The sequence below is a fragment of the Aptenodytes forsteri genome, unplaced genomic scaffold (genome assembly GCF_000699145.1).
Source record: "Aptenodytes forsteri isolate BGI_AS27 unplaced genomic scaffold, ASM69914v1 Scaffold360, whole genome shotgun sequence".
NCBI classification, from domain to species: Eukaryota; Metazoa; Chordata; class Aves; order Sphenisciformes; family Spheniscidae; genus Aptenodytes; species Aptenodytes forsteri.
Window position 1 is genome coordinate 1,458,142 of NW_008796109.1, and position 27,813 is coordinate 1,485,954.

Here is a 27,813-nt window from a genome sequence, read left to right on the forward strand (position 1 = left end):
TGTGTGCACGGCTTTTGCTTTACCTATTAAACTGTCTTTATCTCAACCCATGAGTTTTCTCACTTTTACCCTTCTAATTCTCTCCCCCATCCCACCGGGGGGAAGTGAGCTGTGTGGTCCTTAGTTGCTGGCTGGCGTTAAACCACAACAAGCTCCTTGCATATAATTACTTTGTCAACTAATTGCACATTTTCCATGGGGTTATTGTTGAGAGACAGTAGTTTTTGGTACCAAATATTTTAAATGCAAGGAATGTGAAACGTACTGCTAAACCACAGGCTTTGCTATTGTATTGCACCAACTCTGGGAAATGATGTTGGATGGGTGATGGAAGATATATTTTGAAGTCAAGTAATAGTGTTAGTAAAGGAACTGAAGCTTTAAGCTGTTAAAGATGTTTCTCTCTGCTGCTTGCTAAAGAATAAAAGGTGGGAATTGGAAGCTCTACAAGTCATCAGCTGGAATTATCTTCCTGGACATCCAGGAGAAAATAGAAGTCTGTGAGCAAGACCACTTCTAACAGAACTGAACAGTAAAAGCTAACTGAACAGGCTATTTTCCTTGCTGGTAAAAATGTTTTCTTCTAAAAGAGTTTTATTTCATCATCTCTTGTTCCTGATTTTTCTCTTGATTGAGCAGGTATTTTTCAAGGGGCAAATGCGAATAAACTGGTCTTTTATTTTGCTTTGATGATGGTTATCTTTACTCAACAATAATCTGTGTGTAGCAAGAATATAGACATTCTCAAACATTTCACTCTTAAATCAATAAAAAGAATAAGGAAAAGTCTTAGAGCAGACGATCAAAATGGCTGGAGGATTGGTGGCAAGTATACCCTCTCCCTCACTGTAGTCATTTTGAGGTTTTTGATAATACGTTGTTAAATCTGCATTTTTCTTCACTCTGTCACAGTAGTCAAGGATTCCAAGGATGCAATGTCTTAAAGGGGGTATTAATGGCTTCTGATAATTTGAATTTTTCATACAGAGTGGAAGGGCTGTGACGGTAAACACTGGAGGTAATTTCAGTGGGAACCTTGAGTGGAGCCAAGTTACACAGAACAGATGAATGGAGGCTGATGCGACTGATCTGCTGGGCTCAGCCTTGGGACTCAGCTTTTGGATATCAGTAGCAAAAGTGCAGACACAATGAAGGATATAAGCAAACTCTTAATGGCTTGACCTTTCAGAAGACTCTATCTATGTGACTTTTGCCCTTTTCATTGTAGCCTTTCCTTAAAAAAGAAAAAAAAAAAAGAAGAAAAAAAAGTCTGGGACAAAACAAACAAGCCCTGAATTAATTAATGTGAATATGACAATTTGTAGGATGATCTCCTGGGAGCCAGGCAGAAATATGGCTACAATTTTGAAGCATCTTGCTTGCATGTAAAGAATGACGTTTCTGCACAGTCCTCATCATTGCATATGATGAACTTTGTATCCAAGCCTAATGAGACTGTGTATGGCTTTTGTGTTTGTTGTTTGGGTTTTTTTTGCAGAAACAGTTAGTGGAAATAATAGAGGGAAGAAAGGACCGACAAGGAAAGTAAGAACCCAACTATTTAAGAGAGAGAACCTGAGCAGAGCCTTAATGACTTTGGCACAGGGCTTTTGCAATAACCAAAGGCAGACTCACAGATGTTTCCTCTGACACAAATCCATAGATTAGGATTTCTTCACACACATCATTCCTCTCTGAGCATTTGGACCGAGAGCAGGCACAGCAGGACAGACTTTCCAGCCTAAAGCTTTTGCTAGCATCGTAGGATATGCCAGCCAAAGCCCAACTAAATTCCTGTAAATTTTTTCCAATGTTTAACATTATTCAGGTGTTTGTAAAAATGGATACCTAGTGGATCATCTGTGGAGTTCTCTTAGTAGAAGCAGCCAGCAGTGAAAACATATATCCTATAAGTATATATCCTATAAAATGCAGCATGGGATGCTGAAAGACGATGTAGCTAAGCTCCCGGGAAACGGGCTGCAAGCTGGCAGCAGCGTGGTAGGGAGTAAATGGGTTGTGATATGCAGCAGGCAGCATGACAAGAGAGATGTACTATGAGAGGTGTCGATGAGGTTTGATAATGGTATTTCCCATATAGTACTTGGCACATCCGAGCATCAAGGGAAGGAAACAATTGCTTATGGCATTAAAAAAGGGTGGTAATGCTATAGAATAGCGGGCTGGAAATTTCTGGCTGACTCCTTGTAAATGCTGATTCTAGCAGCCGTACCAGATGAGGGAATGACCCTTTGAGAAGAAGCATAGAATTGCTGTTGTATGGGCCATTTCCAGTTACAAACAGACACTAGGCACTATAGAATCGAATACAGAATTCTGTACAGTATTTCCCTTTATTTTTCAGTGATTAACCAGAGTTAAACCAGAGCTGGATTGATATACCACCTGAGGTTTTCTCTGATGCTAAATCAATTTTCTTTTGCTCATATTTTATTGCTATCGTTATTGAATAACCACTGAAAACTTACTGCCATACATGAAACTGTTCCTTTATTAGTGTCTGAAGATCCACAGGGATATTTTAATGGAAACTTCTACATCTTGACCTGTAGTTTTTCTAGGATTTGAACAATCTTAATGTGAGCAAAAAACTCTGCTACTACAGAGAGGGAGAATTATTTATTTGTAGAGTCAGCAGTGACTTTACCCCTAAGCTATAATAAAACTGTTAAAACCAAGTGTTCAGTAACTTCCCAGCTAGGAAACATATTCTGAACCTTTCCCTGTATAGTTTTCTGTGGTTTGAATTATCATTTGTTAAATATATTATGACATACTATTTACCACAGACCACAGCTTTGAGACCTTTGTGTGGCTACGTCCCCTAGGAATTTCATAAATAAACCACTGAAAACTAGACATATACTTCAATCCCTTTTGCTGTATTTTATGTCTTCTGAATGACATCTGCTTTGACTTGGATGAGATCAGGTTTATTAATGTTCCTTTATCAGTTGCTAAGGGCTGTGATGTGCTGAAGTGGAATTTGGACATTGCTTCTTCTTAGCATGTGTGGCTTGTAGACCATAAAGCTATTATCCCAGCTGGAGGGGAAAAAAAAGGAAAAAAAAGAAAAAAAGGGAAAAAAAGGTACTTATTATTCAAGACAGCTGAGCAAATTGAAAACTCTTGGTTCATCTGAAAACCTCTACTGAACTTTCCCCAAACAGGAAAATTAATGAAATGCTGCTTGACTATTTGGCTTTTTCTGCATTGTATTTTGACATTAATTTGATCTGAAATTTCATCTTGACTAATAGTCAGCATCCTTAATATTCATATTCCTTTGGTGGCCCAGGTCTGCGCAGTCAAGGATTTGCTGCTGAAATAGCAGTGTTTTGTAAAAGTCGGTGTTTTTCCTTGGTTGCTTACAGAAAATAAATCTAAGAGAATTGGTCTATTACTGGATGTGCATCTGATTCTGAGTTAGTGGGAGCTGTAGATGTTCAGCATTTCTCATTACCAAGCCATACAAATAAGGAGGTGCCTCAGACTAGCTCATGCAGGCTTTTGAAAAGAAAAAAGAAAAATTCTCTCATTCTGAGCAGCTCCATTCAAATCTTACTGCTTATCCTTCAGGCATCGTCCATTCAATAATGTAACCTTATCATACAATACATTTAAGCGCATATCTAATGGAACCTTAATTCTTACTTTGGTGCAATACTGCATATGGATAGGCCTAAAGGATGTGGGTTTAGATCTTGTTGCTGGAGCATATGTGAACTCTATGCAAGTAAGGCTCAGAACAGTGCTAACATGCCCCTGCTTACTGCCTTGCCACACTGGGACCAATTGCTGTCACCGAGTCCTGTAAAATGTATTCCCTGTCCTGATTTTGTTTGAATTCAATATGATGCCTTTTGCACAGCTTTTGTCATATTCATTATGTAAGCAGAAGAAAAATTTTTAATCTGAGTGGCCTTTTTTGTCCTACCCCCATTAAATAACCAGCTGAAAATAAATCTGTTTAGAAGTTATATTTACTTTTGTAATAAAAATTAGATGTGAAACTTGCCTTTTGCACAGCTTTTGTCATATTCATTATGTAAGCAGAAGAAAAATTTTTAATCTGAGTGGCCTTTTTTGTCCTACCCCCATTAAATAACCAGCTGAAAATAAATCTGTTTAGAAGAAGTTATAACTTTTGTAATAAAAATTAGATGTGATCCTCCTACTATAATTATTTTTTAATCATGCATCATGTTATAGACCTCTTTGGCCATATATAGAGACTTTGGCTATATTTTTTAATATATATATATTTATATGTATTTCAGCTATACTGAAATAGAAATTTTTAAGTTGTTCTAATTCTTGTTACATAAAAATATTTTACTATTTTTCATGTGTAAATTTCGGAAGTTCTTTTTGTAAATCAGCTTACTGTATAGTTACTTTATATATTTCAGCAGAAGGCATACCAAAGTATTTTGGGCTGCAGTGTACTGACGTCAGCCATCCATTTATGAAATGCCCTTCTGGTGCTTGGAAGCAGTATCCATTCTGCAAGAGCAACAATGTGTGAAAACCTGCAGGAAGGAACATAAATAATGGTTTATCCAGTTGAAACGTAGAGCCACTGGTTTGTAAACAGGACAGATGTAACTAATGTGCTACAATTTGGATGCTACTCTGTCATAAAACCAACTAACTTTTGCCATGTCTGAGACATGGATGTCACATAGTGTATCACCTCTATAGATGGTGGATTATTTTTGGTGATCTCTGAGAAATTAATTATTAGATCTAAGGGCTTTATGGAATTAGATAAATTCTCAAGCTGAAGTAGAACATCTCTAGAATATCTCCCTCTGTCTTGGGCCCTCTGAGTTGCCTCTCAAATAATAAATATCCTGTTTATTCTTAATTACAAATAGGTGATATGTATTTGCATTAACCTTTGTTTATTCTGCCATTGGAGGAAGTAAATTAGTGGCACTGAGACTATAACCTTTATTAAACAGTGTAGCCAATTGATCTGCTATAATCTCACAGTGCAAAGCTGACAAAGGTGTTCATGGAAACTTGCCAAGATTTCAAAACTTAACTGTAGAGAATTAAGCTTTTTGTGTGCTGTGGAATAATTTGTCTTGTAATTTAGCTTTAATTCACATTTTCACAATTAATTAAACATCAACCTAATCATTATACACATAAAGCATTTAAATTGATGTATGAAGAATGATGGGGAATGAATAATGCTTTGAAGATCCATTTCAAATTAGTTGTTTGATTAATGAATATTCCACAAGGGCATTTGTGTGATGACCTCTGTTGATGACTTAAGGAAAGGCATGTCTGTTTAGATAATGAGAAGACAAAGTGAGTGAGAGTTATCTCTGTGAGTAAGCAGTGTAGAATTACAAGGATTAATCTATACGAAGCATATTACTTATTTGCATTACTTGTAAGAGATAAAATAGAACTGTAAGTTCAGTAAATAAGTTTGGCATTTGAAAGATGCTGCTTAAAGATAAAATGCACTAGCTGTATATGCCGGTTGTCTTTCTCTGGTTACGGAGGACGATAGTGGAGGGCTGCTCTCTCTTCCTAAGCCAGTTATGATCCTTCACAGTACCTGACCTTTCAATTTCTTGCATGCAACAGAAGTAAAATGTTTCACACTGTAGCTCATTCACTTCCCATTGCTTCTGTAGTTATAAAGATGAAATACAAATGTTTTGCCTGGTAACCTTACTTGATAGATTGGGTTTCCAGCTGTTTTACTTTAGCCATGTACAAAATGTATGTATAAAATTAGTGGTAATCTTATATATCAGAAATGCAATGTACTTTGGCACCTAGAAGAGTTTCCGTGGTGCAGGGTCGCTGCCCCTGGCTCAGCACCCTCTGAGCTGCTGACTATTCGAGGCAGGATACAGCACTGGAGGGGCCAAGCAGATATTCAGTCTGGTCATGCCTACCTTCCACAACAATGAAAATGTTGGGAAGAAAATGTTGCTGGGTATCATTTGACCATTTTTTATGTTTATCACAAGATCCCAATGAAATATTTCATAAATATCTTGGGCATCAGTTAGCCATGTCTCTGCTCCCTGTGTTCAGCTTGTAGCACTGGGGCAGTGTAGGGGCAATAGAGCCCTTTGGAAACAGCTCCTGAAAGCGCCAGAGCCTGAGGAGCTCTTCAACAGGCAAGGGGTACATGGCAGGCACCCTGGCATGGCCACCACTTCCCAGGTGCCATTTCCAGTGCTGTTGGTGTCACTTGCTGCTAGTGCAGCTGCCTTCAGTGATCTTACAGAAGGTGTAATTCAGGCAGAAAAGCCAGTGGTATCAGCTTTTCCTTACTTTCCCTTCCCCTAGGCTGTCCTGACTGTGAAAAGAGGGTGCTGTTTCTAAGTAAGAATTCAGCAAGGTTGAGAAAAATCCAGTCCATCCCCTTTTGAGGATACCTCTGAGTCCCTCAGCTGGCAAGAATGTGGGCATTAGATCTGGTCATGAGTCTTTTCATAAAGCACTTTTTTAATTGTAAAATGTAAATTTGATGAAATAGGATTTTTTTCTGCATGACTAGGCAAGATTTACCAATTAAATCTATTATTTTTTTTTAAGAGATGTTTCTCAGGTCCAGGATGAAGCTTGTGGTCCAACCCTAACCCTCTAGGAACATAGAAGATAATGCAATGGATGAGACCAAAATAGCCCAAACCCAATAGTCTGTCTCCATCAGTGGCCAGTAAAGGATCAAGGGAATGCTAAACAGATAGCTTATACTCCCTGAGCTTCCAATAGGCCGGGGGTTTCCTTCAGCAAAAGTGGTATCTTTATGTTTAAAAAGATACATAGCCTGCTTGGTTCAGTCAGAGATTAGGATGGGGTCTCCCACATCCTAGTCAATAATATTTGTATTCAGTCTTTCCCTTCAGTTCAGGGAATATTGGGTACTGAAAAGAAAGCCAGAATGCTTCTCATGCACAGATTGATCTAGAACAGAGGTGTGAATGCTCGTTTCAGGCACCCTCTCTATCTTTTTTTCCCATTCCCCTGAGTCCCTTTCTCCCAGCATCTTTTGTTCTCTTACTTGTAGTCTCAGCAAAAACTGAAACAAAATCCTAATATTTCATCTTAACCCAGGCAGTCACGAAGCAGCCAGGTTTATCCTCTTGTCCCTGCCCCCTGAAGTAGAGAGGGCAGCCAGCACAAGCACGTCATCCTATCTCCTCTCCAGCTCATTCAAGCTTGAGTTGACAGCTTGGGGAAGATATTTTGAATTTGCTATCAAATGTAACATTTTTCCCTTAACCTGTGTGATTTCAAGGACCGAATCTGAGAATCTGAAAGGGATTGTGAGGGGTGGGGACAGGGACAGGGACAGGAAGCTTGTGGATTGAATATCCACAGCTTTTAAACTATTCAGTCAGAGAAAAATCCCATCTTTCTCAGGTGCTTATCCTCTCTACTTCCTCAGCACAAGTGTAAAACTTTGCCTGGACCTGCACATGCACAGATCTCTTGATTGGTAATATTTCAAACAACTGTTAACCCTGCTAGGATGACTCCTTGCATATTGGATGGCATCTGAGGTGATGCATTAAAACAAGACAGATTCTGTCCTCTTCCCCTTGGCATAACGTCTCCTGCCTGCTGGCATCCCTACTTCCTCAGGCCTGGGCAGGAGGGATTTCTGCAAACTCGAGGTACAGGGAGAGCAAGAGCTCCCGTTTCCCCAGCTTACATATTACCAAAAATAATTAGAACGCAAATTAAAGCAGACTTGAAGCAAGGGATAATGCAGTGAAAATGGTGAAATAAATTTAGAAGTAGAGAATATCAGCACACAGATGTCAATCACAGCAGGATAAACTGTAGTATTTACACAAGAGAAATCAGAATCATGTCCACTGTATTGTCTGCCAATATGCTCCTTTGGAAAGGCACTATTTATAGCACAGTACTTTTACCACCAGTAGAAGCCCATAAATATTAGTACTTAAAATATAGAATACCTTTGCAGTCATCAATGGATAATCATGATCTGAAGTTTGTACCCCTAGAAGTGATCTTTTTGAGCTTTGTCATAGTTCTTTGCTATATTTTTGAATTTTGTTCTTGGTAAAATTAATTCTGTCTTGTGATTGCAGTGGGTAAGTGAGAATGACAGGAAAATATATTTATTAATGAGTTCTTTTTAAATAACACTTTGAATCAATAAGTGCAGATGAAGCTGAACTTACACAGAACATTAAGCTGTGACCAGATGAAGCTTTAAAAATAATATGGCAATAATGTTAACATAATAATTTGTTCACTGATAATATTCGTTTTGCATTGGGCAGTAGATAACATATTCAGAATCACCTAAATCTACTTTTCAATACAATGAGCACTTAAAAGCTTACGACTGACTTTTGGTGAGACTTAAGGGCATATAGGATAAATTTCTTTTGAAACTGGGACACAAACTCATAAGCAAGGTATTAACTTTAATCTTTACCTGGATTCTGATATAGAGTCCCTCAGCAAAATTTAGGAAGTTACTACATTGTGGAAGTCAGAAAAGACACCTTCAGTGAGATGCTAGTAAGTAGACGTGTTAGGCAAGGGAAATGTCATTTCTTGATTCATGCCGAACACCTAATTCCATCTAGTGTAATGTATGGCCTGTCATGTGGTATTGATTAAATTAAAAGTGCGTCACTAGTTAAATAAAATACCTTTAAAACATTCTGTATAATTAGTTCATTTCTAATGATCCATGTAGCCTACAGGAAAAATCCTAGTGAAGAAATAAGGAATATTCTCCCTCAAGAAAAGAGAAAGTGAGTGCTCCACTCTCAGTCCTCAGCTAGTGTAAATCAGTGTCCTCCACTGACTTCACTGCTCGGGGATTTGTCACGTTATATATTTGTCTTTGCTTGTGGTATAGGTGAAGTGAAAAGAAGGCAATTGTTTAAGCTTCTTATCTTGTGAACAATATGCTGGAGGGGGGGTGTGTCTCTGTGTGTGTAGATTCAAAGTTATCACTGGAATAATGAAACTACCATTAACCAGAGAAGGTTATTACAAAATTTTAACACCCTCCTCCCTGCAAAAAACCCCACCCACTAACTGTTTCTAAAGCCCCATGATAGAAGATCCATGGAAAGATCAACTGGAAGTTTTCAGCTCCCGGTGCCCAGTGGCAGCTGACTCCCTCATGTGAATTGCCCTCCCAGTCTCCCCAGGAGAGACAACTCCAGCGGGAGTGATTGGAGTGACTTGGCTCAGCTCAACCAGCAGCCTGGAGTAACAGTGGGCTGGCATTAATATGCCTTCACTAAAGGGTGAAACTCTTCTGCAGTGTCTTTGCCACCTGCGTATGTAAATTTTTTTTTCCTATACAGGCTTCTCATTAGTGTCCTAGAAAGAAATAGCCTTTCTGTGAAAATAAAATGTTGAAACTCTACTTCTAAGTGTGTACTGTTCCACCCTTGCATTTTCAGTGGTGAAAACTGGTTGTTACATCTACAGCTGAACCCTTCAAAATCCTGAGCTTATTGAAAGAAAAGGGATCAATTTTGAAACTGTGCTGGAAAGAAAAAAAAAACTGAGAGAAAATATTCAATGGACAAGGTATCCAGCCGTGCAAAGATGTTTGGAGGGTAGAGCTGCTGCCTTTATTCTTGAATGGCACAATTTAGAGAGCTTTTAAAACAATAAAATCACACCTTTGGCAATCACAAGGGATGATTTCTGCACAGAAGTGTTGCAATGTAAAAGTCTAGGTGACGGACCTTAAGCTTGTTTTCCTGGTCTACCTTGAGGGATCTGAGCTGTTGTTTATGCATTGCTGTCCTGGTTCTCCGAAGTTACCCACAGAAGCTATTGATTTCCAAAGAGCAGGGAAAAAACCTCACCACCTGCTTGCAGGGCCCAAGTATGATCTACTTCTGGGAGGTTCACCACCTGCTTGCAGGGCCCAAGTATGATCTACTTCTGCACTTTGCAGACCCTGGTAGTAATGAATTTTCAGCTTTCCAGACAGGTGGATGCCTAAATTCTCATCCAAACTTTCACTGCATTTTTGGGTTTAACCAAAGGTAATATATCAAAATGAAATTCAGCAAAGCAATAGCTTTATTTTGCCTGGTCTAATTTAAAAACTGTGTGGACCGTGAGGCATGTGGCCTGTCAGGTACCTGTCTCTCAGAAGAGAACAAACTGTAGCTCCTGTGAAGCACTGTGGCAGTTCAAGGAAAGATTAATGCTGAACTGTCCTGAGACAAGATATTTTAATTGTATTTAGCAAGCTAAATTAGTTCTGCATGGATCAATCCAACCTAAGCCAATCTGTTTCTTTTTCATTTTGCATGTCAGGAATTGAAACATGACAGAAAAATTTCAGTTCTTCTAAATTTGCTTTCTATTAAAACAAAGTCTTCCCCCCCAAATTCTCTATAAAATTCTCAACTGGTATGTAATATTTACTTTTTCCTGCTCATGGCTGAAAGCCAACTTCCTTCAAGGTTACTGTTTGCAAAATCCTTTTGCTGGATGGAAGACATGCAAAGATCAAAGCTGTCCCTGAACTGACTGTTTTCATCAGGGAAAGGTGCCTCTCCAGCTCATCAAAACATACACTCTAAAACTGGGCAAACAGCTCAGAATAAATATTGTATGATGATTTCACTCAAAGGGGCAGTTTTGGGGTTGTAGCCATGCTGCCATGAACATGGATAGCTTTTGGTCAGCTTGGACAGTGGGTTAATCGTGCTTGCTTCTGTCTGCAGTGAAATGAGCTGTTTTGAAGAATCACAAGCCAGCAAATTCAACAGCGGGAAGGAGAGAGAGAGGGCATCGAGGAGTCGTTGCACAAGGACTGGTAGCTGCTGCTTGCTGGTGAGAGCCATTCCAGACCTTATGCTTGTAATTGGCACTCTAAGATGCTTTTGCTTTTTATGTTTCCAAGTGAGCCATTCAGCTAACGCTGATTTCATTCAATGGCAATAAAGGTGAAATCTCTCTAAAAATAATTCTCTTCCTTTGCATCAAGATATGATCCCTAAGTAAACAGGCTTTAATTAATGGCAGAGAGTATCCTGTCAGCTAGCAACACGCCCTTCCTCTGTGGAGCTACACTGAATTCATGGAACTTTTAAAATGTCTCCTCAGACACAGCATCACTGTTTCTTTCATCCTACCGCCCAACACCCCCCTCTGCACTGAGACACAATGGTTTTGAGCGATATGATACAAAAATAGCACCTCAGCAGCTGTACTAAGTGAGTCTGCTGTGCCGTTAGAAAAGAGAAAATATTTCAGTTTGCTTTGTGGAGGTTCACACAGTGGTGGCATTTCAATATTTTTTAAAAGCCTCTCATCTTTTTGCATGCCTGTACTGAGAGGTGATAGTCTCCAGTGAACACGGTGTGCATACCATCGGCAGCTTTGTCTAGGAGTTATCCTCACCAGAAATCAGGGAATAAGGTTGTTTTGATGACTCGCAGATTAAGTAAAATAGTGGTGTACTTTTCATCAGCTGTGGGTTGTCTCGGTCTCGTCTTGGTGCTGTGGGGACCAGAGAGACAGAGGAAGGGTCATCTTAGCCCTCAAAAGTGTTTGGCAGCAACTTGCTCCTGGCCCGAGGTATCCCACTTCCAGCCCCCTTTCCCTCCCCAGCGTGCCTGCGAGTTGGGTAGTGCAGACACCGCTGTTTCCGAGCATTTTCTCACCAGTTATGACTATTTCAAATTAGCTCTCTGTGCTGGTAATATTTCTAAACTGATGGTTGGCTGCCTGCTAGAGCACTGCTTAGTGCATACAACTTGCCTTGCAAAATGTTGCTGGAAGGGTCCTATCTGTCAACACTGAAGGAACCAATCCATGCGAGCTCCTCTCTGCTGTGGGGGACCCATGTAACACAAGGGAAAGGGCTTTGGGAAGTACTGCATCCCTGAAGACTTCAACACCTCCCCTCTGTTACCTCTGTAAGGGCACCTCATTGACAACCTGTGTGTGCTACCTGCTGGCGAGATTGATCTTTACCCTGTGTCAGAAAGACGCTTAATGGTCGTTCAGATTAATTTCCAAATGTCCTTGTGATATCTCTCAGGGAGGAAGACAAACAGCGTGTTTGCTATATTTAACTGGGTTGCGTGAGGGGTTTGTTTTGCTGGTAGATTGAGTCAGTGAAGAAATGTTTGCTGGCAGTTATGACCTCATTGATGCCGTTGACCAAACGGAAGGACGGCTGTTTCTGCTGACCTGCCTGAGCAGGTGCTGGTGCTTCTCCTGCTGCACAGAGCAGTAGAGGCATTAGTGGTAAGTGGAGCTTCAGCCTTTACGCACTAAGGAATTGCTTGCTGAGAGATACAAGGAAGGAGACAGAACTTCAATTAAGGGGAGAATGATGACTATCAAATAAGAAACAGGCAGGGTGCTGTGGGCACAGTGTGCTGAACAGCTTTTGGTGGCCACACCAGCGCAAGCAGTAGCTGCCCCTGCTGCTGGCTCTTGCCCTGTGTTTCATGCCTCTCTCCTCATCCTGCAGTCCTGTGCAGGCACAGTTTTTTTTCCAGGCAGGCAGTGAAGCAGGCTGGAAAGTAAACACTCTTGTTTATTTTCTTCCAGAGGTTATTTTTCAGCTGGATCAAATTTCTCCAGCCTACCTGACCACATGGACACAAGTGGAACAACAGGGACACACAGATTGCCAGGAGCAAGCCGTTGGAAAGGACAGCTGGATGGTACAGTAACTGGCCTGAGCAGATCTGCCACCAAATGCCATATCGCACCTTCGGACCAGGCAGTATCATGGAAATGCTCTGTCTTTTGATTTAACATGCAAAAACCTGCAAGGCAGAAATTATGCCAATTCACTAACTGGATTTCTGGAAAGGAGCCCCTATTGTATTTTAAAGAGCTTTGATCATACAGTCAAAGGAGCATATACACATAGCTTTGGCTCTCCGGTATCTTTTTCCAGCAAAGAATCAATATGGTTGCTGTGGATTTTCAAAGAAAAATGATAACCCCGTGGCAACTGGTTGCTTGTAAAAATGCTTTATGGTGGTTCTTGCCTTGCTTGACTATGATGAATAAGAAAGAGTTGGTTCTTGTCTTGCTTGACTATTATGAGTAAGGAAGAGATGTATCCACCACACTCTGTTAATTGGGAAATTCTCCAGAGTTGCAGCCAGGCTCCTGGTCTGGGCCCTCCAGTGCGGCAGGGAGCATCTCCTCATCCCACAACTGCATTACGGTTGCTGGGCAGAGGTCAGGCCAGAGGGCTGTGAGGAAAACCTGAGATCTCCTTATTCCCAGGCCAGGCCAGAAATCACGAACTGGGATTGTTTAAAACAAAAACTAAGTATTAAATGAAAGCAAACCATAAAAATGGCTCTTTCCCACTTTGTACAGAAGACTGCAGAGGAGTTTAAAGGGGTCATTCACAGAGGGCATTATCACCACGTGGCAAAATAAACCAAAATTGCAGTTTTAATATCAGAGAGGTAATCAAGTTTTGGCCTACTTGTTGCACATTTTGTTTTATAGGCAGAAGTTATGGGTTTATGTACTGGAACTCTCTTTATAACAGCTTATCAAAAGTGCTTCACATGAACATATGTTTTCCCATGGTTGTGTTTTCTGAGCATGCTGAACGATTTAGTAATACCAGCTAATGATGCAAAATGGGTTTCAATAGCAATTTTAGTGGCTAAATGAATCATACTTAGATAAGGGAAATCTGAAACATTCCAATTTATGCAAAATTGCTAAATGACCTATCCAACATATCTCTGAGGAGAAGTTAACACAGGGTGGTGCATGGAACTGGAAAAACACAGCAATGTTTTCTCCTTTACAAATGAATGAGATTTTAAAGAGTATGCAAAATTGCTAAATGACCTATCCAACATATCTCTGAGGAGAAGTTAACACAGGGTGGTGCATGGAACTGGAAAAACACAGCAATGTTTTCTCCTTTACAAATGAATGGGATTTTAAAGAGAACTTTAACATGCAATACCAACTATTTTCCTTATGCTTGTTATATTTAAAAAGATTTATGTAAGTCTTTGGAGATGAATTCTTTTCTTCCTTTTTACATGTAATCTGCTGAAATACTGGTTTAACGTAATTTGTTTTCTTTTTCCTTTGATTTCTGTGTCTTTTTCTCTTTCTTCTTTCTCATTAGATATTAATAAACAGAGGAAAACAGGAAAATACAAGTGATGTGACTAGGCAAACAAATGCTGTAGTGCATATTTTATCCTACTTTATTTTATACACCTATCAAGTGAGGTGATTTCCTCCAAAAAGAGTTTTTCAAATCTGCTTAGAAAATATGAGAAGATTTCTTACACAGTTTTGGACATGCCAGAGTTGATTAACAAACGCATTCATATTTGTGCAACTAAAATCAAATTACCATAAAACCTACAGAAAAGAAAAATGGAATTAGCTGAGTTCCATGCCATGATTTGTATCAGAAAATTATTTTGACTATCCATCTGCTTTGTCGTTTTCTTAGGTCCCTATCCAAAAGAGGTGATCTACTTGCTTGTTTGGGGAAACAGGAAGAAAGGAAGGGACAGTAAACCAATGGAAACTCTTGTTGACATAATACAAGGCAAGCTGTCCAGAAAAGTAAGTGTTACTCTTGAGACACTAATCACTAAAGATGTTCATGGTATGTGAATTTCATTCAGTCTTCCAATATCGGTAGATTGTATTTCTAAAACTGGTGCCTGGAAAAGTGCTTTATTAAGGAAGCATATACTATTTACTGCAGCACTGGGTAGCATTTTATATTGCAAAACACTTCTTAACTTTTAAATAAATTTTATCCCTGGTGACAAGTTAATAGATATCACACTAGGCTATTTGCTATGAATTGATTTATGTTGGTAGCAGGCAGAAAGTGTAGCCTTCTTGTTCTGAGAGAAAATTGGGAGTGGGATGTGGAGGAGGAAGTAGAGGAAAAATGAATTTTATAGTGATCTTAATTAGAAAAATATTACAGCACCAGGGTCACACAAAGGGAGTGAAGCATTGTTTTACTTTATGGCAGGAAGATTGATAGATTCTGCCTAGGATTTGTGGCAAAAGCCCATTGTAAATTGCCATAAACAACAAATAAAAATTACAGCCAGAAACAATTTTTTTGTGCAGCTGGCCTGCACAATCGGAATTTTTTTTTTCTTTTTTAGGATATTTCATATACTCCTATCTAAGGAATCTCTGTGTTTTCAGAACAATCTCTGTTGAGACATGAAACAACTATCAATAGAATATAGGACTTAAAATGAGGCCGTGAGGGTAAGTTATCCTCAGTGCACATAATGAGAAAAATAGAATATTTAAAGTTGATGTTGACCTATTTTAATTATTTATGTGCTTCTCAGACATTGAAACGTGAAGTTTGGGACCAGCGGCACCTAGAATGTGTCCTCTCAATAGGTTGGAAGCGTGCTCAGGGACTCCATTCAAGTGTAAAGGAACATTATAGGGTGGCACGATAACTGATAGAAGATTACAGACTCTGATTAAATTACTGCAAACCAAAAGCAGTGAAAATAGCACAAGAAATTAATTTACAGAAAAATCGGTCTTGATATGTTCTCAAGCAACACTAATTTAAGCTTTTCATTGCTTTGAAGAAATGGTGTTACATGAAACTCAGAACACATTTCAAAGGCCTTCAAAACCTTATAAAGGCTAAAACGATTTTCAAATCACAGGCCTTCCTACCTCTCTTTTCTTTTGGTATCACTTAGGAGTATGGTGGAAAGGTGGAGATCTGCATCAGTATAAGGTGCACATACTTATTGTGTCTGGGAAGTAAAAAAAATCTCCTAGAAATCTCGGAGTCCTAGACCTAGGCATGTCAAGTAATACTGTCAAATATTAAATCTGACTGCCAGATAAGCAAACAAATGTCAGCAAATATCTCCATGACAGGAAAATTAAGCAAATTCATTATTTTTGTGGGCTTCAAATCTTTTTTTTTTCTCAAGGCTGCAACTTGCATTACTTCAACCATGACATACCCAGGCCAGATCCTTGTTTTGTTCAGAGTACGTCCACGTGACATGCCTCAGTGTGTCATGCTCACAGTCCTAGTCTCTCTACTTTGTCTCTAAGAAAAGGGCATCTCAAATGGGAGATAATTTAGAGGATCGTGTTCTGAGGTAGTGGATACCTTAGATATAGTATAGATGGAAATGTAACCGGTATAAAGTCAGGTGCCTACATTTCAACACCTAATTTCATATGGCTAATTGTTACCAACTCCTACAAGGGAAAGAGTAGAGATTCCTTCCTGAGGTAGGCACGGGATATTCTGCCCTAATAATTTCCCTGCCTGCTTCCAACAGCTGCAGGCTGACTCCCACCTTGAAGCCTATTCCTTGCCTCCAAGATGCTTTTTATTTTTCAAATATTCTATAAGTTAAATGTTCATCGTGTGGACAGGATTTCTTCTTGAATTTGTTAAATTTCATGTTATCGCATTCCCATGCTTTCTTTCTCTTTTTTATTATTTTAATACCTGAAACACAGAAACTCACAAAAGAGGTTATTGCAATGATTCTGTACTGATATGTTTCCAGAGAAAAAGGACACCTTTGAATGTCAGGACAGAAATTGAGAGACAGTAGAATATATTTTAATGTAAAACTAATGATTAGTTTTAAAATCAGGAATTAAATACATGTCTTAAGACACAGATTTACAATGTCATTAACAGCTAATTGTACAGTGTTTATATTCTTACTCTTTTAAAGTAAATTGTTTAAATATTTTTTTTAAGTTTCAAAGCAGCAGCTGTCTAAAAAGAAGACTTACATTTTGCTTGAAAATTAATCCTGGGTGTAGCAAATATTAGAAAAATGATAAAAAGTAAGATCACATCCTTTTTTTTTTTCCCCACTGTGAAATTATACAAATGATATTACAACATTTCAGAGTGTTTTTTATAAATAATTTTCACTTTACATTGAATATTTGCACATTAATAACTTGGGGATTTTGTCATTTTCAGTGTACTTTTCTTTCATGAACACTGTGATAATTCATAATGAGCATCTGGTATCTTTGAAAGTACTGTAGACTGTGCAAGTAAGATAAAAAAAAATTATTTTTGTAGTGACTGCAAATGAAAGACCTCATTAATCAACTAGATTCCATTTAAACATTAGCATTAGAAACTTCAGTATGTCATCATGATATGTTTAACCCCTCAAATGCTGTGCCCCTCAAAGTCACCCCCTGGAACATGTGTGACAGTGTTGCACAGAGAATACATACCCTGAGTTAACGAAATGTGTGCTCCAGGCCGAGAGCAGAGCTGAAGCCTCCTCCCGGACACATTCTCAGACCTCTTGCTGCATTTACTAAAAGCACTATTTGAGCACTGATGGGAGAGACAGCTCCCTTTCCAAAGCATTTGGATGGGTTAAGAAACTGCTGATTCTCTAGTAAAGGGTATTTATGAAGCTAAATGTGGATGGATTTTTGTATTATAAAGTTAGCCCAGTAATGCTGACTGCATTTGCCTTTCTCTGTATGCGTGTGTGTATTAGCATCTGATTTTATAACTCTTTGAAGAAATATTTGAAGTATTATAGAAATGTACCACTTTTCTCTGAGGAAGCTATGGAGGTATTTGCTGCATTCCATGGTAAAGGCTGAGATGCACTTTGCATTTATTAGCCATTCAGCCCCTGTTAATTCTGAAATGTATAGTTTGGGACCATATTCTGGAAACACCATAAGTGAAAGGGAAAACAGCCTGAAACTGTGTATGTTTCAACTCAGTTTAATCAGGAGATACGAGAATAAAACACAAAGTTCCTTACTTGCAAATTATTACAAGGTGTCAGAAAAGATATTGCTTGCTGTATTTTTTTTTTTTGTAAAAGAAAGTAAGCCTGCTGGAGGCATTAAAAAAACCCCTAAAAAGGTCTACATTTTTCTCAGTTTGGTGGGTTGCATCTGTATATGTCATACTCATCTGCTTTTTCCTGAACACTGCCGAGCCCCGCTGGATGCAAAGTTGGATTTTGCCAGCCATTGCATCCCCACAAGAGACAGTTATTTCAGAGGACCAAGGGCTTGGAGGTCATTGAGCTCATAACTTGTTTTCTGCTTGCTTAGGGCTCTAAGGAAAAGAACAGAGACCTGAAACAGTGTCAGGCGAAAGACACACTTGCCACTGGTTAGGTAGCCACTGCCAACGGTGCGGTACTGGGTTAAACTCAGATCCAGCTGAGCAAAGCTGTGGCTTCCCTAAAGACCTGAGTACTTTTGAGGACTGAAAATTAATGTGATCCATGCGTGGTAGCATAGGACATGCACTTTATACATGCTAATATAAAATTCGTATTCCTGTGCAATCCCAAAGTGCTGTTTGTAAGTTAGGTTCTCTTAAAATCTTTATTTATGCTAACTTCAGCTGGACACCACAGCTGAGAAGCTGCTAGGCAGAGAAGTCCATGGCCCCAAGGCAACCCGTAAACCATGCCTCTTGCACTGGAATAGGCGGGAGCTGGGACAAACACTGTCCTCACACCCTCCCCGAGGGAGCACGCTTACCTCCATCACCCACGCAGTGTCATTTCCTCCTCTGCATTAGCTTCCCATGTTATGAGACAACAGAAGTGTCCGTGCGGACAGGCAACTTGTGCTTGATTTATTGTCGCTGATGCTGACACAAGTAATAAATTCCAAAGAAGATGAAAATTGCCTAGCAAGAATGATTCAAATAACACCTGCCTTCCTGGGCAAAGGAGCACTTATTTGCTTCTCCTCCACTGACAACATATTCACTGACCTTTACAGGAACGGTGAAAACTGCACACATGCCAATATTTAAGAAACTAATGCCTTTTTATATCTCGTCTCTAAACAAACATAAAGGAAAGAGCAGGATCTGTGGTCTGGCACTTATTATATGGCAAAAATATGAAGATTAACTCTCCTACCAACAAAGGGTAGAAATCATACTTACTTAATAAAAATTTAAAGGTTTATTAGAATGATATAGAAGATGTATCAATTCTGAAATGTTGATGAATATTTTGAAATGCTGTGTTGAATAAGTGATTTCTGTAACAGCCAGCCCTCTCAGAAAAATACCAATAAAAGTTTCTGTCCACAAATTAAATGCGAGTTGCGATTCTCCCGAGTGAATGAAATTAAGGTTTGAAGTTGAAGAGCAGTTTGCATCTTAAAACCACAATACCTCATTGAGCACAGTTGATAGTAGCATTCTGCCTATTTGCACACCTTCTGGGTTTCAAGACAGGAAATAATTGTTGGAAATGTAGTATGTCTTTCTGCATCTTTATAGCTGGAGATACTCCTATATAAAAATATAGACGAATACTCTTTTACATCCAAAGGCATGCAGAGACAGTGGTACCTCCATGCCAGAGATTCAAAACTCAAGCTGAGAAGGTGTTGAGCAACCTTCCTTCGCTGGACCCCATTTGAGTGGGAGGCTGGACTGGAAGACCTCTGGAGATCCCTTCCAGCTACTTTGTCCTATAAGCTCCTGAAACACTTTGTGCTTCCTTGCCAGTGCATGCACACATTGCTTTAAGAATTGTGTGATTTCTGAAGGAGTTAAAGGGCTAATAGATGATGCAAAGGAGGGGTGAGGGGGAAGTCAAAGGCACAGATTTGTTAGGGCTGTCAACACTTCTAGTACCTCTCTACCCCCTTTTTTAATTAGGACCAAAGTCTGAAACTGAACCTCTCCAAGAGTGTGAGGAACAGTGCTGTGTAAAAGGTGTAATGTGGATACATGAAGCTCTCTTCAGGGTGGTGCTGTTGGTGGGGAGTGCTTATTTTCTGGACCGGTCTTACTGACAGCTCAGTGGAGGAGCAGCAATGGAGAATGCTGAGCTCTGACATGTCATACACCCAAGAGCAGTCCTTCGAGGAGTGAGATAACCAGCATGTCACATAGCCACCTCATGGGCTGATCTGCTTCCTGTCATGTCCCAAAGCAGCAGGCAAAGGAAGGCAGAAAGATCACCAAGACTTTTATTTGTTCTCCCCTTCTCAATTGCACCATGACTGCTATGTCTAAGAGGGTGATATGCTTCAGCCATTAAAAGGCTGTCTAGTGATTTTATTTCCTCTTACAGGGACCCTGTCTCTGCTAAGTGTATTCTTTTAGTGCACAGATTTGTTAAAGGTGTTTTGTTAAATGCAGAGTACTGTTTGGCTATTTTCTTTCTTCTTTTTTTTTTTACCCTCCAGGATTTAAGTCAACACAGCTATACATGTACAAGCATTTAAGCAATTAGTACCAGGTATGTTTTAAAATAAATGGCAGTATGTTGGCTCAAGGTAGAAATGCTGGCATAGAGACGTTCAGGTATGGGTGGTACTAAGCAATACTCAAGGTATTTTTTACTATTTTGTGATAAGATAATATGATTTGAGGGAAATCTCTGTAGTTGGGTCCCTATACCTTTCAGCTGTGAGAGCTTGAGATAGCTAGAACACCAAAATTAAAAGAAATGGTCTGCCAATCTCTTCAGTCCCAGTAGGGTTGGAGATGAACAGCACTTCACACAGCTACAGCTGCGCACCAAGCACATGCTTTTCTTCATTTAGCACTTGGGACTGACCAAATCTGGAGTCTGATGGACTGCTCAGTAGATGAGTATAAAAGTTCTTTTTTATCATAATTTGCACTGCACTGTTTGGTCAACTTCCATTATAGCTGTCTCCTATGATGATAGATAGCCCATAACATTTGAGGCACCCAATATTCCTTCCCAAATTAAGTAAAGGAGGAAAAGAGCTTAAAATATTTATAATGAAAGCCTGCATATCAAGTTACAGATAACCTCAGTTCTGAGATGGAGTCAGATATCCTCATTTTTCTTGTGTAATTCTGGACATTTTGGTATAAGTCTGACACAGGTCATAGCCCATGGGTTTCTGAGCAGGAGGCTGATAACACTATAAGTGGTGACTGTGGGACTGAGAGGTAGGAATATCCTTTAGAGTGTGAGTAATAGACAGAAATGTTTTCTACAATGACCAAATATTATTTTTCATCAGCCCTCTAAAAAGTTTCAACCTGCCCTAATTTTCTCCATTGAATCTAATAGAACTGGATTAAACTACAGGGGAGATGAGAACATAAATTTGATTCCTTTCATTCCATGTAATATTAGGGTTTGTATTCTTTCAAGCTGTAATAACCTCTAGACTTCAGCAAAATTGAAAACCTTTAAATAGCCTTTCACAACCTTTCAGCGTAGTAATGAAGTTTTAAGTGCTCACTGGGGATTTTCAGTTCAGAAAAATCTAAGCAGCAGTAGATATTAAAATCTAATGTTTACTTCAACTCTTTTACAGCCTAATGGGTTTTTCTGACAGTGTAATTTTTAAAAGGTTGGCTTTCATTTATTAATATAGTATACTCACCCTGGAAATCTTTCTTCTTTAAGGACTCTGGTGGGAGCCTTATACTTTGTTGGAGCACCTGAAAAGCCAGCTAGAACAGGGAAAAGAGAAACTTGCTAAGACCCAACTAGAACAACAAGCAGGTTAAAAAAAAAAAAAAAAGCCTCATGATTTAAACACCACAGGAGGCAAAAAACAAATTAAGGATGTAGATTCCCTGTGTGCACGTAATTACAAGTATGTGAGTCACTGGAGTCAGCACGGTTGCTCATCTACCTAAAGACCTAGAGAGGATGTCTGGCTGTACTCAACTCGGGGAGTAGCTAAACGGATTTTATTTATTTATTTATTAAGCTGTTGCTCAAGGGGGTAGCAGTGGGGAGAGAAAATTGCAGGGTGAATTTACACTGATTAAAGAAACACAGTCTGTGTACACAGGCGTTTCTGAGGCACAGTGTGGGACTGGAAGGATTCTGGGTTTGTGTGCTGCTAAATTAGTGGAGAAAAGAGGATCTGAATTTCATTGAGACAATAACAGTATAATTCCCAGAGGGATATTTTTCATTGCTGTATCACTCTGTATACAATGTTTTATACATATATGTTTTTATTATGCATACAAACAGTTATTAGTATTTGCTGGGAACATATAGTAATGTGACAGGGAGCTTTGCTTCCTTTTATAATAATGCATTCAGATGGCACTTAGATATCTTTTGTTGATAGTTTTTCATCTTAAATCATAAAATAAAAGCCAAAGGAAATACAGAAATAAGGACATAAGGAAATGATCTAAAATTCTTGTATGTGACAGCTAAAACTCCAGTGCTTCTAAAGCAACAAATTACAGTATGTTTTAATTAAGAAAATAAACATGTAGGAGAGGGAGGATTTGCTTATGAATATCTCTTAAGTACATAAACATATGCAAATGAAAAAAAACAGGTCCCAACATAGACATATATGTAGTAGCAAAACATCCCATGGCTGTTTTCTAATTTCTAGCTAATTTTGACTCATCAGTGTGTGCTTAACTTTAAGAGCATGTTTATTTCTATTGGTTAAACAAAGTGCTATTGGGCTAACTACCCAAGCCACCTACTGAAATTGGCTAACTACCCAGTGCCCCAAGCCACCTACTGAAATCCCTGTTATAGGTCCTTGTTTACCCATTCAGACCAGCGCTGGCTTCTCAGGGAAAGGAGCTTCCTGACTTGTCTATGATGCTCTGCTGTTGCTCTCAGCCGGTACTTCACGGAGAAGTGCGAGGTGAGTCACAGATTGGTGGTTGCAAGTAAGAGCTAAAGACTGTTACTGAAGAACAGAAATGCCTGTGCTCAGCAACTTGCTTTTCCAGTTCTTGGCATACTTCAACTGTTCAGCACTCCTTGCTCAACAACAGCAGTGTTAACATCTCAGAGGATGTCAATTGTCGAGCAGCGCAAAATGGCACAACTCTTCAATCTTCCCAAGATTGAAAAGAGACTAGAGGCTTTAGGTAAAGGGAAAAGCATACAGAAGCCAGAGAAGTGTTCACAATATGGGGAGAAAAGCATGAGAGAGAGAGAGAGAGAGAGAGAGAGAGAGAAAGCATACACTGAAAGAGGTTTGAGAGAGACATTAGTGGTTCAGAAAATGCAGTCATACGAACATTGCAGGGAAAGTTACTTCATGAGAAAGTCTAAGAGACTGAAACGTGGAATTTCCCATTTCATGTGTCATGTGATGCTCAGGATTAAATACTTTTGTTGGCTGAGACATTTCCAAGGAGTCATTTGAGCCCCTGTCATGGGTATGGTTGGGGCTGCTGCTTCTGTGAGGGATGAAAATCTCTAGTCAGCTTTTCTCCCTGTCTCCAGATGTATGAACTCTTTCTGACCATGTGAACGTAGCTTTCTGGAGCAGGTATGGTATAAGAATGCAGTGCCAGTGGAGCAAGACTTTTAGTCTTTGCAGGCAAAAGTCCTATTCAAATGACTCTCCCATGGATTTATTTAAATCAGTCTTGGGCAGATAGGAGAAGGAAGAAAACAAAAGGTTAGGAGGAAGAGGCAATGGCGACAGAGAAGGAAAGCAGGTTAGAAAGACTAATTGAGACCTAGAAGGAAAAATGACAAAATGGATTACCCACACCTCTGTTCTCACAGAGTAACAGAAGGAAGCAAGGGAATGAACAAAAGGGAAAATGTGATGCAAAGGAATGATAGTTGAGGGATACGAAAAGCTCAGAACAGCTGGTAACACATGCTGGGCTAGCTCCCTCACTTGGTGTAACTCCACTGATTTTGTAGGTGTTTGTAAGTGCTTTACCAGAGCAGGCATGTGTGTCAGACCCACAGAGGGGAGCAAACCCAGGTCTACTTCTAGAGAAGTCAAGGTGATGTCCTGGCCTTTCCTTAGGGTTAAGACATTGGTGTTCGGTCCCTGCTCTTGGGAGATTTGTGTGCCTCTGCCATTCCCCACTGGTCTCCAGCCCTGTGCCCCAATGGAGCAAAGCATGAAATTCAGGCAGACCAAAATGAAAGCACCAGGCAGCACAGTGGCAAATGAAAACACTGCTGATGAAGACAGGCTAATGGACTTCAGAGAGAATAATCTGAGGTATTCATGCACATTGCTGCTTTGAAATTAGCTGTAACCACTAAGGAAAAAGACCAGGATATCACTGTGGACAGGTCACCGTAAACCTCTGCTTAATATGCAAATGTAAAGCAGTTGATTAAGAAGCAACCCAGCCAAACTGGTTATCTGAGGAACTGGATACAGAATAATACTGAAAACATCTGCAGTGCCATAATTTGAAAAGATTCCCTTCTCCCTCCAACTCTATGCTCTTCCTCAGCTCAAGCAACTCTGTCTTGGAAAGATATAACAAGAGGGAGGGGCTTCAAAAGACAAATTTCCAGTGCGGTTTAAGACAGAGCGAGATTTTGGTTTGACCAGATGATCTTTCAAGGTCCCTTCCAACCTGGGCTGTTCTGTGACTCTATGATTTTGAAATGAGAAGAGGCTGAAAAATATCAGGACTGTTATATAAGGAAAGGGCATTGCCCAGAAGAGGTAGTTTACTCCTGTGTCCCCTTTTGCTTAACAACATATGTGAGAAGACAAAGTAAATCTGAAAAACAATGAACTTTAAAAAAGAAATTTAAAAAAAAAGATTATTTTAAGCAGTATATCCAGTCACTAAAGATACTTCCAGATCCCAGGAGCTGAAACAAGAATTGAATATTTGCATGGACAATGAAAACCTCTATCCTATCTCCAGATAGGATGCTCTTTTTACACAGTTCTTACTAATTGGGATTATAAAAACTGAAGTTGTTGGGCATGAACCAGCTGCCAGGGGCATGTCTCCATTGGAGGATGGCGTGCTGTGCAGATATGACCAAATCAACTGAGCAAGAGGTGGGCAGATATCTCACCCAGAATTGCACTCTCTGTCACTCCAGGCACTATGTCTTCATGGCATTGCACTGTGCCAGCTGCCTTAGAAGTGACAATGCTAGATATAAACTTCTTTTTTCAGAGATTGCCTCATATGCCTTGCACTTTTCTCTGATTTTAGAATCGTGAAAAGACAGACTGAGAAAAGAGTTCAAGATCATCCTAGTCTGTCTCTCTTTGACAGAGCTGGACCAGCAAAGCCATGTGTCCTCATGCATATTTGTCTATCTTTGAGACGAAAGCATGGACATTCCACAGCCTGCTCATCCACCACTGTCATGAGAAATAGATTATTTTCTTTGTTTTTAAAGAAGACTTTTTTTGGTGCTTGCTATTGTCTCTTTCAGTCTCATGAAATGATCCACTGTAGAACATTCCCATTTCTCTTTCCAGGTGCCCTCCAACAATGTACAGTTTTCTTGAGTTTCTTCAAAACTCAGCACGGCATTTTAGCTGGAGATTCTTCAGTGCTGGATCATTATTTTGTGAGCATCTCTCTATGCTTCTTGACCTCTCATGACAGCATTTTTGAAACAACAGGGCTTTGGTTTTTAACATTAGTAAGGTGGTATGCTTTTTAAGTTTTACACTCTGTTCTGTCATGCATGTGTCTAATGGAAATATCAGAGAACAGCAGACTCAGGTGCAATGCACTGCAGAGCCCTGCTTGATATAGTCCTCTGTTTGACAATCAACCACTGGTAGCTACATTTAAACTATGCTTTTCCAGCAGTTATACCCAGCCTGAAATAATTTCCCACAGAACAGTTTTCCCTAGCTTTCTCATGAGGTGGTGTCAAAAGCCTTACTGAAGAGAAGGTGTGTGACATCTACTATAGCTTCCATTTCCACTAGTCATTCTCCTGTCACAGGAATAAATCAGATTGTTTTGATGTGATTGTTCTGACAAATCAACTCAGACTGTTGCTTATCTTGTTTTCTTTTCAGGGCTTATGAAAAGTCCTTTGTTTAATTGTTTGTTCCACTGCTTTTTGGGGATTCGAAATTGAGCTGGTAATTCTCTGGCTTCTCCTGTATAAATATCAGCTTTCTGTTGGACCTTCCCAGTTTTCTAATATCTCACTAGTCACCCATGAATCCTCAAAGATAGTGGGTAATGATTCTGACGTTGCTTCAGCCAGATCTTTAAATACAAGAATTAAGCTAATTACTTTTTAACCTCTTATTTGCCTGCATTAACCTGAGGTATTACCCCACTGTCATTGGTATTGATGACTACCATATTGTAGCTGGCCTCTGTAGTAAAGACAGATACAAAAAAGCCATTAGCTTTGGTCTTCTCATCACTACCTGTTGATAATTTTTCCTTTGCAATTTGTGTTGCAACACAATTTTTCATCGCTTAGTATTACTAATGCTCTTGAATGATTTCTAGTTATGCACCGTGTCACTTCATAGTTGTATCTCATTTAATGCTTTTGTGAATCTCTCTCTATCATCTTTTTCTCTTTCTGTAAGGCTGTCTGTAAGCTGACATAATTTTTTCCTCCTGTATGTCTTCAAGTATTCCTGGTAAGTGAAAAGATTATTGTTTACTGAACTGTCTCTGTTCGTTTCTCCTTATTATAGTTTGCTCTTCTGCCCTTAGTACAGTCATGTTGAGGAACTGCCATTTCTCCATGACTATTTTTCCCTTTCAGCTTAGTTCCTGGAGAGCTGAGCAGACAATTTTTTGAGGTTATCAGTATCTTGAAGTCCACTGGTTTCTGTTTTGTTGTTCTTTCTCCATAATGATGCTCACTTGAACTGTTTTCTACATTCAGGTTTTCAAATGACTCATGCCATTAGTTAGAATCAAATATGGAAATACTTTGTTTCTGGAGGTTTCTCTGCCATCTGTATGAAGTAATTGTTGCCAGAGCATATGAAGGAGAATGGGATTCTGTGTCCTGGTATATCCAGTTTCCATCAGTTGCCTGCATAGCTGAAATGATTGAGAGGCGCCAAGTCCTTTCATTTAAATGATTCTGCTTATTGCTCATAAAAGCCTCTTCCACCAGATCATCCTGTTTTGGTGAACTTTAATAGATTCCCCACTACATGTATTTCCCTTTAATCATTACTTAAGAGCTCTTCAGCTGCTCATAAGGCTTCTGCATTCTGGGATCTCAGAGCAAATAAATACGTCCTTAATATTTGAAATATCAGATCCTTCCTTTTTCCTCTACCTGTACTTCTTGAGCAAGTTTTGTATCACCTCATATGCTAGTTCTGAGAATGTGATTGGATTGAGCCCTTTGGGCCAAGTAAGCAATAAGTTTGATGATGTACGAAGACTTCAATCTTCTCTTGTTTATTCCACATACTTGTGTGTTGGTATGCAGATGTCTAAGATAATCACTGAATTTGATCCATTATTCTCTTCCTTGTCTTGTCTCTGATCCTATTTCGAATAGATCCATCCCCCCAAAATGTTATGGCCTGACCATAGAATCGTAGAATAGAATCATAGAATCCGAGTCCAACTCGACCCAACGCCACCATGCCCACTAAACCATGTCCCTAAGTGCCTCATCTACACGTCTTTTAAATACTTCCAGGGATGGGGACTCAACCACTTCCCTGGGCAGCCTGTTCCAATGTTTAACCACTCTGTCAGTAAAGAAATTTTTCCTCATGTCCAATCTAAACCTTCCTTGGCGCAACTTGAGGCCATTTCCTCTCGTCCTATCACTTGTTACTTGGGAGAAGAGACCGACACCCACCTCGCTACAACCTCCTTTCAGGTAGTTGTAGAGAGCGATGAGGTCTCCCCTCAGCCTCCTTTTCTCCAGGCTAAACAACCCCCCTCAGTTCCCTCAGCCGCTCCTCATAAGACTTGTTCTCCAGACCCCTCACCAGCCTCATTGCCCTTCTCTGGACACGCTCCAGCACCTCAACGTCCTTCTTGTAGTGAGGGGCCCAAAACTGAACACAGTATTCGAGGTGCAGCCTTACCAGTGCCGAGTA